Below are 14,607 nucleotides of genomic sequence, written 5' to 3'. Positions count from 1 at the left end.
AGAGTTCTGCCATGTATTTCTGAGCATGTGCCTTGAAAGGCCATGGCATATAGGTGATTTTAGTCCTGCTTTTCTTATTCTATTCCCTGTCTGATGTTAAAAAGCTCAGGTCTTGGTTCCAAGGCACTGCACAAACACCATTTTGTTAAAGTGGTAGTTACCAAGCAAAAAGGCAAGGGGGGAAACCAGTATTGCTTGCTGAAAATAGGCTTTAAATCATCAAGAAATCAGAAAGGAAGCAAGGTATGGCAGCTGCCCTGCCACTTGCTGAGTCTATGATATATGGGCCTTTAAATGTGCCCCCAGTACAAAATACAGGAGGTTTTTCTTGCAGTGCTAAGGAATAAATGCAGTTTAAACAACAGGAAGTAAAGCAAGCATTTCATTGCAAAATACACACTATGAGTCTAAAGTTATTTGTGTCTACAGCTCCCCGTGTTTCTCCTGTCATCAGAAAGGTTGAAGAATTAATGCCTCGTGCTGCAGCTGCCCGCAGTGAAAATTGATCCTTGGGGTACTCCATGTTTTCATCCGACTCTAGTTAAACCCTAATGATGCTTTTTCTGTCCCTGAGGATGGCAAAGCAGTACCAGGGAACAGCAAATCTTACACTGTCAGGGGTTTCTGTTCCACTGCTGCTCCATTTCAAGCCCTTGATTTGGGTGGGGCGAGTACTCTGTAAGCCTTCAAGCCTGCCAGCAATCAGGGTACATTTTATTTCCTCGTTGTTTATTTGAAATGGTTCAAGCTGATCCTAATTTGACATCCTGTTTCCCTTATTCCACTGTCCCTTTCAGCAAAATTTTTTCAGGACTAGTTTAAAACCCAGAGCTGTCGAGGTTATTTGTGTCTTTCAAAGGGGATGTAGCACTGGTGCAAGAGTAGCAACTGGAGGTTAAGAGTCGTGTGTTTCTTCTCTGAACTGCAGTGTCAGCAGCAGCCCAAGCGTCCCAGCAAACCTCACTTGAACTCAGTGTGACAGGCTGGCAACCTGGGGTGCCAAAAACCCAGACCCATTTCTTGCTTTCCCTCAGAGGAGCAGCAGAAGGGCCTCTGCTGGCTCAGGTGCTGTGTGTAGCTTGTGAGATCCTGGCTGCAGGAGGTAACGGGCTTTGGTTGCTCATCAGATGGGAATAGGTTCATTTTTGTGCCCAACAACACAGGAGCTGTGCCAGGGGGAAATGCCACCCTGCTGATGTTGCCGAGGCCAGGCGTTTCCTCTTTATGCCTTGATAGGAAAAGGCAGCCGTAAAATCCAGCTGCAACTCAAGTACAGCCCTGCCAGCTAGGGGTGATTTCTTGTGTGTTTTGGCCAACTGAGCCTGCTCTCTGATGAAATAGACAGTATTGGCATGCTGTGTTTCCTAGACTTTCTACACTCACCTCCCTGTCCCTTGTATCCAGTAGCTGCTGTGTCTCAACACACCCATTTGCCTCTTGACCGTAGGGGAGCTCTTGGGCAGCTCACAGGTGAACCAGGAAAGAGGATGGCATCTGCTGGTTTCAGCAAGAAGGAGGTGAGTTTGGGTGAATGATTTTGGACTGTGAGAATTTGGCTCGTCTTCCTCAGAGCACCCACAGCCCTGGTAGCCAAGAAGAAATGACAGCTTCTGTCTAATGGGGTCAGATAGTAAATGGAGCCGTTTCCGCACAGTGGTGGCTGGTATATAATTATACACTGGGCTGTGGCGTGTCTGGTCCTAATAGTACCTGGGACTCCTGGGAGTGACTCAGCTGCTGCTTGGGGCTAATTATGGGCAGGTTGCATGAAAAACCCCCACAACTTGATCCTCCTTCCTCTCCTCCAGTGGACAGGTGTTCAGCAATGATCTGGATTGCTCATACAAAGCTGGGTACATGCCTGCTCGTGAGGAAAAGGCTTTTCAAAGCAAGGCTGCGAGGAACACTCAGAGGTGCCTGGTTTGAAGAGGAGGTGGTATCTGTCAGAACATTGCTCGGGCAAATCCGATTCCCTCTCTGGCATTACCCATTGCTGGAGTACTTCATAGAGAGATTCAAAAATAATCTAATCACTTGGTTTGTCATGCTTGTGGATGGCAGGAGTGTTTGTTCTGCAGTTGTCATGGCCATTTTGTTGAATTGGGCATTACTTTTATTGTGGTGCTTTAGAAGTGGATCATGGGTCATGGCTCTTTTCAGAAATGAACCATGTATTCGGCACTGTGATACACTGTGGCAAAAGGGTCCCCCACATTAGCTATACTGTGTGAAGTGTTGTTCATGTTCTCTGCTCCTGAGGTACTTTGGAGCAGTCTCAAGAAGCAGGGAAGTTAATTCAGGGGAAACACTTAGGGGTGATGGAGGTTACCAGCATGACTTTGTATAGAGCCCCATCTTTGCTAAGACCTTATACTGATTTTAAAGCATATACCTTAAAGAAACATCAGAAGTATCACCCTGTGTCTAGCGTTACATGCACCAGAGTAGGGAAGTTGCAAGAAGCTGTTGAAATGAATTTGCAGGGAGTTTCCTGACTGTTTCCTGTCAGCTCTGTTGGATTGTGTTTATGGGGAAAAGTTACCAAAAATTCTGCCTCGAGAAGTGGCACCATGAAATGCACAAATCTCCGGGAGACCACAGCAGAGAGCGTTTCCACAAGAACACGCAGTCCCACAGTGGAAGCAGTGCCCCCCAGAGGCTGGGGCATCTCCCTGGAGATTGGTGAGCCAGGAGTAGGCAAAGCCACAGTGGTCCAATCCAGCAACTGGAGATAGTCCTGCTTCAAGCAAAATGTGGGACTAAAGGACCTGAAGACAAACCTTTCAGGTAACTTGGACATGGTTTTATTAATTTTTTTTAATCACATTTTTTAATGTGATACAGATCTAAGCACAAACTGATACTGTCTCCTTTAAAGATTGTTCAGAGGCAATAGCACTTGGAAACAAAATGAAGAGCATAAGTGGTGAGATTTCATAAGTTTATTGTTTCTAACCATTTTTAGATCTTAAAAGTGCGAAGCCATAAAATTTAAATAAATGCAGTACTTTTTCAGTCATTTACTTGTGTTAGTAGGCATGGCTGCAAAAATGTGGCTGATGTTTGTACAATACGCTGCTCTTAAATAACTGCCTAAGCTAATTCTGAGCAGAGCAGCTCGAGTACTTGTTGATGCACTATATATGTATTGCATCATCCCTTCATTTTTATGAAAGGTACCTTGATGTTGCTTTGAAGAAAAACTGTGTTTGGATTTGAAAGTAGGCTGGGCCTCCAGAGCCATGCTCCCTGTATACAAACAAGATGCTTCTTCAGGGAGGAGCTGGGGCTAGAAACTGGTCCAACCTGCGTTGAATTCTGGTTGTTCAGACCACTTAAAGAGCAGTTCACAAACAGGAAAGAGTTAAAACCGAGTGAAATTAGCTGCTTTGTGGGCCAGGGTATCCAGGCCGACTGGCAATTGTGGCAAGAAGCCCTGTGCATGCCAACCTGAGAGGCCTGTTTGCAGGGTAGTTAGCTTTTACATACTGGCATCTTGCTATAGAAAAATAAGAATTGTTTTGAGGTTTGTCTTTGCACCTTGTCCTGCCACTCAAGATTAAATCTCTCAGACAAAACAAGCTGTTTGGGAGGCGGACCAAGAATGCCTTTACAGTGAAGAAAAATAAAAACACTCAGCCAACTGTGATTAACTATTGAATGCAAAACACTCCCTGGGTTTTGTTTATTTGTAGACTGTGGAAAAAGCTCACAAACGATGCCATGCTTTCAGTGTGAAAACACTTCAGCCTCTGCATGCTCTGTTCCTGGGGGAAGGAAAGGATTTTGTCCAAGCTGCTTTGGGAGATGGCTGGTTTTTTTTCATTTCTCTAAGTGTTGTTTATTTGGTTTTGCAAAGGCCGATGTACCCAGTTTCCTCCCATTGTGCATATTCCTGCCCCCAGCTGTTCGCACCTGAGCTGGACTTCGTCTCCCTCCCCTCTCACTCCACTGGGCTGGACAGGCTGGGAGTACCCAGCTCAGGCACAGTGCTGCCAGATGCAGTGGCACACAGAATCCTGCTGTCTTCCAAAAGCTGTCCCCATGAGCACAGGGAAAAGTTGTCATTAAAATTAAAAAAAAAAAAAAAAAAAAGAAACAACTGCCTGTGAGCAATTGCTTATTGTTTGCTGGCAGCTCTGAGCATCCCCAAGCTTTGAGGCAACCTTTGGAAATGACAGCACACAAGGAACCCAAGCCCTTTACAGTGTGCTTCATGTGTGTATTTACCTGTGCATCGTAGTAAATGACACTGTCCAGGTGTACAGCCAGTTTTAGGTTTCAGGGAAGGGAGAGAAAGTGGGTGCTGGCAGCCAGAGAGGGAGGGAGCAGAGGCTTATTGGCACTGTGCTGCTGTGGGCCTGGAACAGCACTGCTGGGTATTGTGTTTGTGCTGTAAGGGCTGAAGGTGGAGGCGAGTATGTGGAATTGTGCAGGATTGCTCTTCAAGGTCAAGGAAATGCAGAAAGTTTACAGTGTTACTTGGGAAAGAAAAACAGGATTATTAAGACTCCTTTGGCTCCCGTTTTCTAAATTGCAGGAGTCAAGGTGTTTGTATTTTGTCATTAACTTATTAGTGCATTTTATATGCAGTGCAGGACAGGTCTGTTGGGAATTTTAACATTAAAAGCTGCACTTTCATCCCTCCACGGCACACTGACATAACTGAGCTCTCTGAAGGAAGGACCATAGAGTGCAGCTTCTTAACACTGGTTATCAGTTGAGTGCAGATTAAAGCACAGGCTCTGCAATGGTGCCTTCTGGCATCACAGTACCACACATTTCGTGATGAGGGCAGAATCAGGGCTCCTCAGTCCCAACTGCACAGGGTGGGTCTTCCTCACTTAAGTAGTAAAACTGCAAAAGGGACAGTCTTAACAGCAAAAAAGACAGAAACAGGCAATGAGATTTGGCCCAAACAGACTCTTGCTTAGGAGCCACTTGCCCTCTATGAAATGTGAGCAGTATGCAGTTGTTTAAATGCAGGATTAGGTGCTCCTGTGGTACAGCTTTTTCCTCAGGCTTGGGCTAGAAAGCCTTTTGCTCCAGTTACTGCAGGTGTCATCAGGACACACCTGTATGCACAGATATGTCAGGGTTTGGTTTTTTGTGTGGCTTTTTTTTTTTTTTTCTTCTGGGGCTATTTAGCTGATTTTGTTGACAGAAAATATAAAGCCAGTTCTGGCCACTCCCTGAAGTCACAGGGAGCAGACTGCCAAATTAACTCTTCCCATCATCCTATGTGACTCTTTAAAAACAAACCAGAATCCAAACCCCATTGCAGCAGTTTCTGTGCATGTGAGCAGCAGAACTGATAACATCTAATCAGCTTCTTTGCCAAGGCAAGACAGCAAGAAGTTCTTGCTTTATAACATTAAAAATGCTTTGTAGTTATATAGGACTTTTCATGTGAGGACATCAAAGTGCAGTACAGGTATTAATTAATTAATTAGGTTTCACAACACCCTTGTGAAGTATTTGTGTCCATTTTACAAACAAGGGACTGAGGCAGAAAGCAAGGATGTGATTTGTCCAGGGTGCTCCGTGGCGGGTCAGGAGCCAGGCTCAGCCGTGCTGCAGCCAGCAGCATTGCTCCCACCCATTCTGGGGCAGGGGGAAGCCATGTCCAGTGTCACTGTGAGAGTGGGAAATGGCTCTGTCCTCAGCCTGAGTCTCTCCTGCCACGTCCCACTGGCATTTCCTGGGAGCAGATGTGCCAGGAAAGGCAGTGCAGAGGCTCCTGCTGCCCTTGCTCTGTCTCTGCAGCCACCTGGCCTGTGCCCAAGCTGGCACATCCCATCCCACAGCTCATCGCCAGGACGGGCCCAGGAGGGCAGCATAGGAATGGCACAAGGCTGAAGGTGGTGCCCTCCCTGAGAAACTTGAGGCTCTTCACCCCGCTCCATCACCAGCATGGCCATGCCCTGAGTCACTGGGTGCAAGGTTTCAGTCCTTCAGACTACTGCTAAGAGCTGGCAGTCTCTAGACTCTGGTTGGGAATAGGCAGGGTTTCCCCTGGAGCTCACTGTCAACCATGCAAGTATCACCCACCTTGGCTGGCACCACCCAGGGCCAGGACACTTCTTCACCTGCCTCTTGGGAGGCTCCAGCTGATGCCAGGTGTGCTCAGCACCCATCTCTTGGTCACCTGCAGGAATGGGCCCTGTGGGAGGCACCGGTCCCTGCCAGTCTTGTCAAAAAACAAGGAAGCAAAGAAGCTGCCACCACAGCTCTGATGTGGTGGAGAGGAGCCATCATGCCAGCAGAGCTCCTGGGATTCCCCTTCAGCTCCAAGCAAGGTGCCCAAACCCAGTAGGAAAAGGGGCACTGCCCAATAGCCCTACCTCCTACAAAACCTCCCAGTGGGCAGCACAAGATCGCCTGGGAGAGAGGTTTGGGTGAGGGAGGTACGTGGGTCTGGGGCTGAGGGCGAGTGGCTGGACTGGAAGCCTCTTTCCCAACAGCAAGGAGGTGGGGAAGAACTTGCATGGTGCTGCTCAGCTGGCCTGCTCCAGCAGAAAGGTATTCTGGCCTCTCAGGAAGCTGCCCCAGAGCTCTTTGATCACCAGAGAGAATAATGGAAAAAATTTGATTTAATAGAGGTCAAATTAACATAGATTCCATTGGCTAAACGGGGGAAATCTTAAAATAGAAGATGTTCCTTAAAAAAAAAATTAAGACCAGATGAGCCTTGTCCAACTGAGAAGCATGAAATGTTCTTCCTAGTAGGTTGTGGTTATTTTGTAATAACCATGCATTACACTGATATGCCCATGTAATTGTGTGCAGGGAGAACAGGAGTAGTGTGTAGTGTAGAACTGCCAGACACCCTCAGCTACCATGAAGTAAAGCCTATTCATAGTGGCCCACATTTTTCTGATGCATCAGTTAATCCCTTCCTTGTGTCATTTTGCTGAGCAAGACCTCTTCCCCCCTGCCCCCCCAAGTTTTGAGCCCATAACATCTCATTTTTTCATTCGCTCTCCTTGAATCCCTAATGCTTAAGTGACTACAAACAGTTTGTAAATGAATGATGCCAGAAGACAACATAGTATCAACTTTCAGCTCTCCTTAATCTCATCCAAATTTTTGGTGTTTTGACTGAACTGAAATGTGGAAATTCCTCTAAAAGCATAACTTAAAAAAAAAAAGACAACAGATCCATTTGGCCAAGGTATGGTCTTCAGGCCCCAGTTCAAATACAGCAGTTAAGCACTTGCTTAGCTTACTAATTGAAGTCAATGGGATTTCAAGCACTTTGCTGAAATAGGAGATTCTGTGGACAAGGTTTGTGCCAGTACGTTTGTAATACAGAAATAAAGCGGTGCCAGGTTTATTTTGGCTCTGTGTTTCTTTGTGGTGGTGATTGACAAATCCACAGAATTGGACTAACACCAGAGAGGTGATGACTGTAAGAGAAGTGATGACAAGAAATAATAAATTTTGAACTGGCAAACACTCTAAGTTGGGCAGACTGAAAACCTCTACGTAAGGGAAGAAACAAGTCCATTTATGCTGATAAATGCACTCTTTTCAGGAAGACCTCCAGTTAACCAGCAACTAATGTGCTGGGACAGCTAAAAATTTTGAAGCAAATCCTTTTGTAAGTGGTGTAACTACACCAAAGCTTTTCGGAACAGACAGGTTTACATCACACAACAGTCTAGTCATATAATCTTATAATCATTTTGAAAAAGAATCATTTCCTGGAGAAAAGTTTTATGCCTTTGCATCACAGGCAATAGGACAGAGCTCAGCATGGTAAGGGATTTCGTGTCTCTTGCTGGAGGATGTCCAAACCCACCCCACTAACCAATAAATCACTACCTAATTGAAAAGATTCACAGAAACAGATTACAACATCAAGGATGGAACCAGTACCGTAGGAATTAGACTGACAGTGTCCATACGTAGGGTGTGGTATCAAGAGATGATCTTACAGCCTGCCCCCACTTGCCCTCCTCCCTCCTCTTCCTCCTCTTGCCGCTCCTTGCTGCCTGATCGCTCCCTTCATCGTCCTGCCGGCTCTAGTGCATACCTGGTCACATGGAGTTAGTTCAACTCACTAACCCAGAAAAAAAAATAGAAATTAAAGAAGAAAAAAAAATAGCAGCATTTTTTGGTTGGATTCTTTTTTTTCTGTTTTAGTGAGCTGACTCATTACAGCTCCTTCAAGCAGTGCCAGCGGGGAGAGCGTGGCGCAGGGAAACCTTAAACGTTGGTCCCACAGTGGACACAGGCAGTTGTTCCGGCTTCAGCCACCTCATGATACCTTGACTGTGGCACAGCAATTTCCACTTTACTGACACAGGACAACATGGACAAGTTATTGCTGGTACATCAAAGACCTGGAAAAAATTAATCAACAGCACCTCTGAGCTATTAGGCATAGGCAGTAGTTAGATAAAATCATAAATAATGAAATCCCATAAGGATGTTGCACAACAAGTATTGAAGCAAAGCTCATAAAACTCTTTCTTGCTGCATTTGAGCCTTTTCCTTCCACAGAAGACATCGTTTTCTAAAAGTGACTTTTTTTTACACAGCAAACTCCTGCTGGGCAGAGGCAGGAAGGGCCCCAGCCCATGTGATGTCAGGATAAATATGTGGGAAGCCAATGCAGCAGAAAATCCAGCCAGAGGAATGTCTGGTGCAGAGCGAGTGGTGCAGGAGCAGGCTGGCTGCCTCTCCCGCTGTCCACAGCGCCTGTGAGGTGCTCAGGCTCCGGCCGTGGCCAGGGCTGGGTGGGAGGGCAGTGCAGGTGAGCTGCACAGGCTCAGCCCCAGGTGTGCCTCCAGCTCTCCCACCTCTGTATCCCAAAATGTGTGTTCCCTTCCCAAGGGCACACTGAGCAAGGTGAAATGGATGGGCCTGTCTATCTGCAGAAGCAATTAGCCTGGGCTTTAATGAAGGATTTTAGCATCTGAGTGTAGGAAACCTTAACAAAAGACCTTTGCATTAGACTCTGTAAATTTGTTGTAAGCAACAAGTAACAAGAGCAGATTTAGAGATAAAGATAATGAAAAACACTGCATTCTCTTGCCCAAAAGCCTATAAATCAAGACCTTGGCTCTTCTCTGCAGAAATGTGCTCAGATGTAATTGGAAACAGGCAACACTGATCTGAAACACTCAATCGAGCTCAGTTTGCAATGGCTTGGGTGAGGAGGTTTCTAGACTAAAGAAGAGGCTCTTCCTTCCTGACGAAGCGGTCGATAACTGTGCCACCGTCCTGCCTGTCCCATTTCCTCTGACGCTGCCCGGGGGATCAGCAGCAATGGAATGCTCCCCCAAGCCGTGTGGGTGAGGAGGCTCCTGTGAGGAGGCTCCACCACCATCTGCACGGGGGGCCTGGGGCAGGGACCTGGGCTGGCAGAGCCACAGGGCAGAGGGCCCTCGGAGTGCGCAGGAAGAGGAAGAGCTCCTCCGACCACGGGCCTGGAGCAGAGGCTGCACTGTGCCACCACCACGCAGAGGATGTTTCCTCCCCACGCACAGCACACCCACATCGGCTCCCCTTCTGGGACACCACCCCTGGCTTTGCTTCACGGGGGGAGAAGTGCCCATCACCTCCAGCACAGCCATGAGGAGGATCCTCTGTGACAAGAGTCACCTACTCGGTTTCTTCGCTCTGGGCAGTGTTCATGGCACAGAGCCCCAGCTATGGTGGCTCAGTTTGAACTCAAGAGGCCAATTAGCTGTCCAAAAGACAATTGCACAGGAAAGTTGTGCTGGCATAAGACAAATCATCAGTTTACCACCATCACACACCTTGTACAGATATTCTTCAGTTTAACTGCCACTGCTGTGTAAAGTGCTTATTTCAAAGTGAAAAGGCTACTTTTATCCAGGACGGTCCAGAAGACGTCATAGTGCTGTAATTATATCAGTAATAAACAGTGAAGCTGCCATGGAGAGAGGAGCGAGCAGAGCAAGGAGTTCTGCAGGGCACCAGTGCCAAGCCAGATCAAGGCAATAGAATTTATAGCTGCTATTATCTGTGTGAGGTATATTTATGACTCCCCTCCCCGTTGCTCTGATATCTTCAAATCTCACAATATTTGTGTATTCATTCCCACAACATTCCTGTAGGTAAGGAAACTGCAAACAAGAAGCCCAGTGTTGGAGCCTCTTCGTGCAACATGGAGCAGGGTTTGGAAGGTGGGGAAACATAAGAGACACTCAGCAGCTACAGATACATCCATGAAAATTAACCAAATCATGTGATGTAAGTAGTTGGGCTATCTACAAGGTAAACAGCTAAATTCCTCGGGGTTGGGCTGTGCAAGGGTTCAGACTAGATTATGACAGTGAGTCTTTATCACCTTAAAAATATACCTGAACTTGCAACCAAAGCAACCCTGATCTGAGACTCCTTGACACTGGGTGGTTGGAGGCATAGGAAAATGAAAGTGTTCCAAGCACTGAGATTCATAATGAGAAGGGGAAATAGTAAGCATGTTTTTATAAATGAAGGTTTGAGGTTTTAAATAGTGTTTAAATACTGTCTCTAATTCCTCAACACCTGATTTATTATGCATTACTTTCAGAAACTACTAATCTCACATGAAACAGCAGAAGGTACTGCCACAGGATACAGGATGAAAGAAACAGCATTCCTTTTCTGAAAAAAGCTTTTTTTCAGAAAGCTTACACACTGATATGAGGAGTTTATACTTTCAGGTCATTTTTGCCTAAATTTTTTGCTGTGACATAGATTGCATTGTATTCCAAAACGAAAATGACATTTTCTTCCCCTGTTCTTCAAATGTGATCTTCTAGGGGAGGACATCCTTGAGCAGAGTCCAGCAGGCTCAGCCAGTGTGCAGTCTGAGGCTGTTCTTTGCAGGAGGATTTGCAGTCTGGCTACTGCAGCTGAGAATTCCTCCTTCCATGCCTGTCCCTGGGTCCTGACAGTTGCTCTTGGGCAAGTCTGGCCTCAGTTCTCCACGCTGTTCAATGACAATAATTATTCATACTTACTTTGGTGAGCTTAATTAATACTTGTAAAGCACTTTGAGATCCTTGGATGAAAGAGTTTGTTGACAGACAAAATGCTTTTATGGTGACTGTCAAATTAAGGTCCTCTGAGCTTCCTCAGCAATTGAAGAGTTAATTAGCTCATGCCAGGAACCTGCCAGCCCCAGCAGAGACAAGGTGCTGGGTATGAAGGTGCCTGTCCCTGGCCTTTCCTCACTGGGGCAGCTTTGTTGAAAGAACTCCTTCCCTATTCATACTTCTTAGGAGATAATGTCCTTGTAATGCACACATGCTCGTTGCATCTTCCACCTGGTTGTGTTGTAACCACTTTCCTCTCCCTGGTGTGTATCCCACATCCCAGCTGTGAGGAGATTGGTGTCCAGTTCCTGCTGCCAGACCTAGGCTGGGTGACTTATCCTCCACACTTGAGGGGCACAGCTCATCCCCTAGACAAGTACTTTTATCCACGGGTGAGAACCTTCCCAGAGAAGCCCAAAAGGCTGGTGCTGGAGTGACAGGCAGGGGAACAAGCCAAGCTCTTCGGTAAAGGAGGTGCTGCCCAGCTGCCAGCAGGAAACCAGCTGCGTTTCCTGGGCAGGCCCCAACACGGTGAGGCACACAGGAGGAAGGCACCCATGGGTAAACCCTGTATTCATCAGGCACAGCATAGGGTCTCTGTGTAAAGATAAGGGAAACCTGTGCCTCCCCTGGGGACCCCATCCTTGAGCAGCACACGGGAAATCAGAAATTATTTCAGCAAAGGGGAACTCAGTCGTGGTTTTAGTCAGACACCACAGCTGTACTCTCAAAGCTGAGATGAGCAAAAGGCCACAACATAGTTTCCCTTTGCAACCTTTGCCCTTCCCCACATTGTCACGGCTTCAGGTGGGCAGCACTCGGGAGTGGTGCCTGCAGACCCCACTCTCTGTGGCTCACACAAGGCTGAAACAGCTCATGGAAAGCACATCAGCTGCTGTACAGGCAAAATCTCACACCCAGAGGAGTCACAGCATTGTGCTTTTACTAGTTCAGCTCAACAACAGTCTGCAGAGGGGAGAAGTTGTCAAAGCCTTGGGAGGACTTGTAAGAAAAGAGGAGCTGTCTTTGCCAGGACAACCAGGGAGAGGACCAAATCCAGGGTGGGCAGCAGCAGCTTGGGCTCCCTGACTTGCAATGCATCTCCGTGTCATCATCAGCACCCTTCCCTGCAGCTCCAGCAGGCTGGCTGCACAACACTGCCCCATTCCCCACTGCCTCTGTGAGGGGGATGAGAGAGGCTGTGTTTGCACAGGTGATGGCAGCTGTTTACCTTCTGCATCATTCTTTCTTTAGGCTGGTTGCTGGTTTCCTTTCTCAGCTCTCTCAGTGTGCACTAACGCAGCCTTGCACCACCTGTGTCCAGCACAACCGAGCCTGCCTGCCTCTTGGTTCACAGCTTTCCTGTCATGCTCAGCTTTTGCCGTGGCAGAGCAGGGTGCCTTCTTTTCCTGCACAGACCATGGATGTCTTCAGCAATGTGTCCTCAGGGACATCTTCCAGCTGAGCACAGAAAGAGGCACTGAAAAGCACACCAGCTATTTCACTCCTGTTGCTCTCCAAAAGTATTTAAGAACATAAAGTGCAAATCCAGTACTCAAAGTCCTTCTTTCTGACCAGCCTTCACCTGGGAAAAATCCCCAAACAAAATCAATCGTTCCTTTCCCTGGGTGGGAAATACTGCAGTTTGACTCATGGGATTTTAGACCGCACTTCGAATGCGTAAGTTTACCAAAAGGCAGCATCTGTGCCTCAGCTATTTGCCCTTTGAAGCAGCCTGGGGAAGGGAATGTGAAGGTTTCTTAGAACATTAAAAGTACTAGTGAAAGTCACAGGGCCTTTTTCCTTTATAGAATCGAAGCCGAATTTGAGCAATAACCCTTCTGATGTCTCCAGGGGGAGGAGATGTGACGTCTTGAGGTAAACCACACATCCCGTAACTACCACTGTGCCATTCGTGAGCGCTGCCTCGCTACAGAAGTGGCAGAATTGCTTTTCAGCAAAAGTCACCATGTTTTTGGAGGGGAACAGTTCCAGTCAGAGAAAGACCGGGTGGTGGGGAGAAAGAAAACCCGACCGCAATAAAGCAGCCATTGAACCTGAAAGGAAAAAGACGTCAGCATCTCCGGCAGGGGCTCTCTTTTTTTCCTGGTATATCCGTGAACCATAATTATGTGGAAAGAAGTCGTGGGTGGGACTGGCTTACTTACTGACAAGCTGAACTTTATAACCTCATGCCGTGACGTTGTGAGGGAAGAAGGTTTGGTTCACCCACCTCGTGGGATCTGCAAACTCAAGGAGATAGCCCAGAGGTGGGCACCCACCTGCATGAGCTCATTGGCTTTCATCCAAGTGATGGGGTCAAGGCAGAGCCGGGAGTGAGGGTGCTGCCTCCCAGTCGGGTGAGCCAGGGGGTGGTGAAAATTCGGAAGCAGATGGTCAGGGAGAGCAGAGGAAAAGCCTAGGTGCTGTGTGAGTTGAGCTGCATCCCATCTACTTTACCAAGAGAGACCTTGGAGGGGTGCAAACCTCAGGCAAAGACAGGTTGGAGCTCCTGAGTTCCTCAGTGATTCAAAGGTGTGCAGGGACTTAGGGAGGAGAGCCTGAGGGAATGCTGGTGCTGAAAGCTGCAGGTGAAGACTGGAGGACTCTTGCTGTAGAGTTTGTGCCCTGCAGAATCTGAGGTGAACAGTGCAGTTTGTTGAAATCCTAAATCCCTCTGAAGTGACCTGGTTGGGACAGACAAGAAGGAAACTGGAGCCAGCAGAAGGGAGTTGGAGGATCTTGCGCTCACCTTGGGGTTGAGCCTGGACGCAGATGCTCCAGACCTCCCAGGTTCAAAAATGTCAGCAAGGCAGCTGCTGAGAGCCCAGCTGAGGAATGCACCTTTGGAGAGCTTCTCAACCCCTTACTAGGTCATCTCCACCCCCACCAGTCTAAATAAACATTAGCATAACAGTGAGGTGGCCAAGGAATGACTTTAGGCAAGGTCTGAGGTGTGCACCTGGTCTCTCTCCAAGTCTGTGACTGAAATAGAAGTCTTGGTATCTCTGCAGCTGAGGACTGAGGTGTGCTGTCCAAGTTAGGTAAGAATATACAGCTCTGGAATGGCATGGGCAAGGTCTTTGCTGAGGAACATTTACCACCACTGGCTGCACTAGAGGTTGCTTTTTGGTTCTTTAAGGGTAGCATTTTGCTAATTATCTCTTCTGATCTACAAGTTTCAGTCCATTGCTGCCCCCTCTCATCACTGCTCTTCAAACAAGCTGGGAGGGGAAAAATGTGACCATTCATTACATCAATACAAATCCAATTCTTGTCTCTGGTGGAGCAGCATCTCCACCAGATCATCTCTTGCATGGCTCTAAAATCTAACATTACAGCACTGGGTGGTGTTTCCTGACACTTTTCTCCTGCCTGCAATCACCAAGCACTGCAAGGACACGGGATCCCACCATCATGCCGGGAGACACCACTGGCACTGCCAGGTGTTCCTGCTCCTTCTTGTCCCAGAGCCACCCAGGCACCAGCAGTGGGACTGTCCGTGCTGCTGGCAAACACATCCATGGGTCTGATACGCTAATGCCCGTGT

Source organism: Aphelocoma coerulescens, chromosome 3 (genome assembly GCF_041296385.1).
Source record: "Aphelocoma coerulescens isolate FSJ_1873_10779 chromosome 3, UR_Acoe_1.0, whole genome shotgun sequence".
NCBI classification, from domain to species: domain Eukaryota; kingdom Metazoa; phylum Chordata; class Aves; order Passeriformes; family Corvidae; genus Aphelocoma; species Aphelocoma coerulescens.
This window is presented reverse-complemented; position numbering follows the sequence as displayed.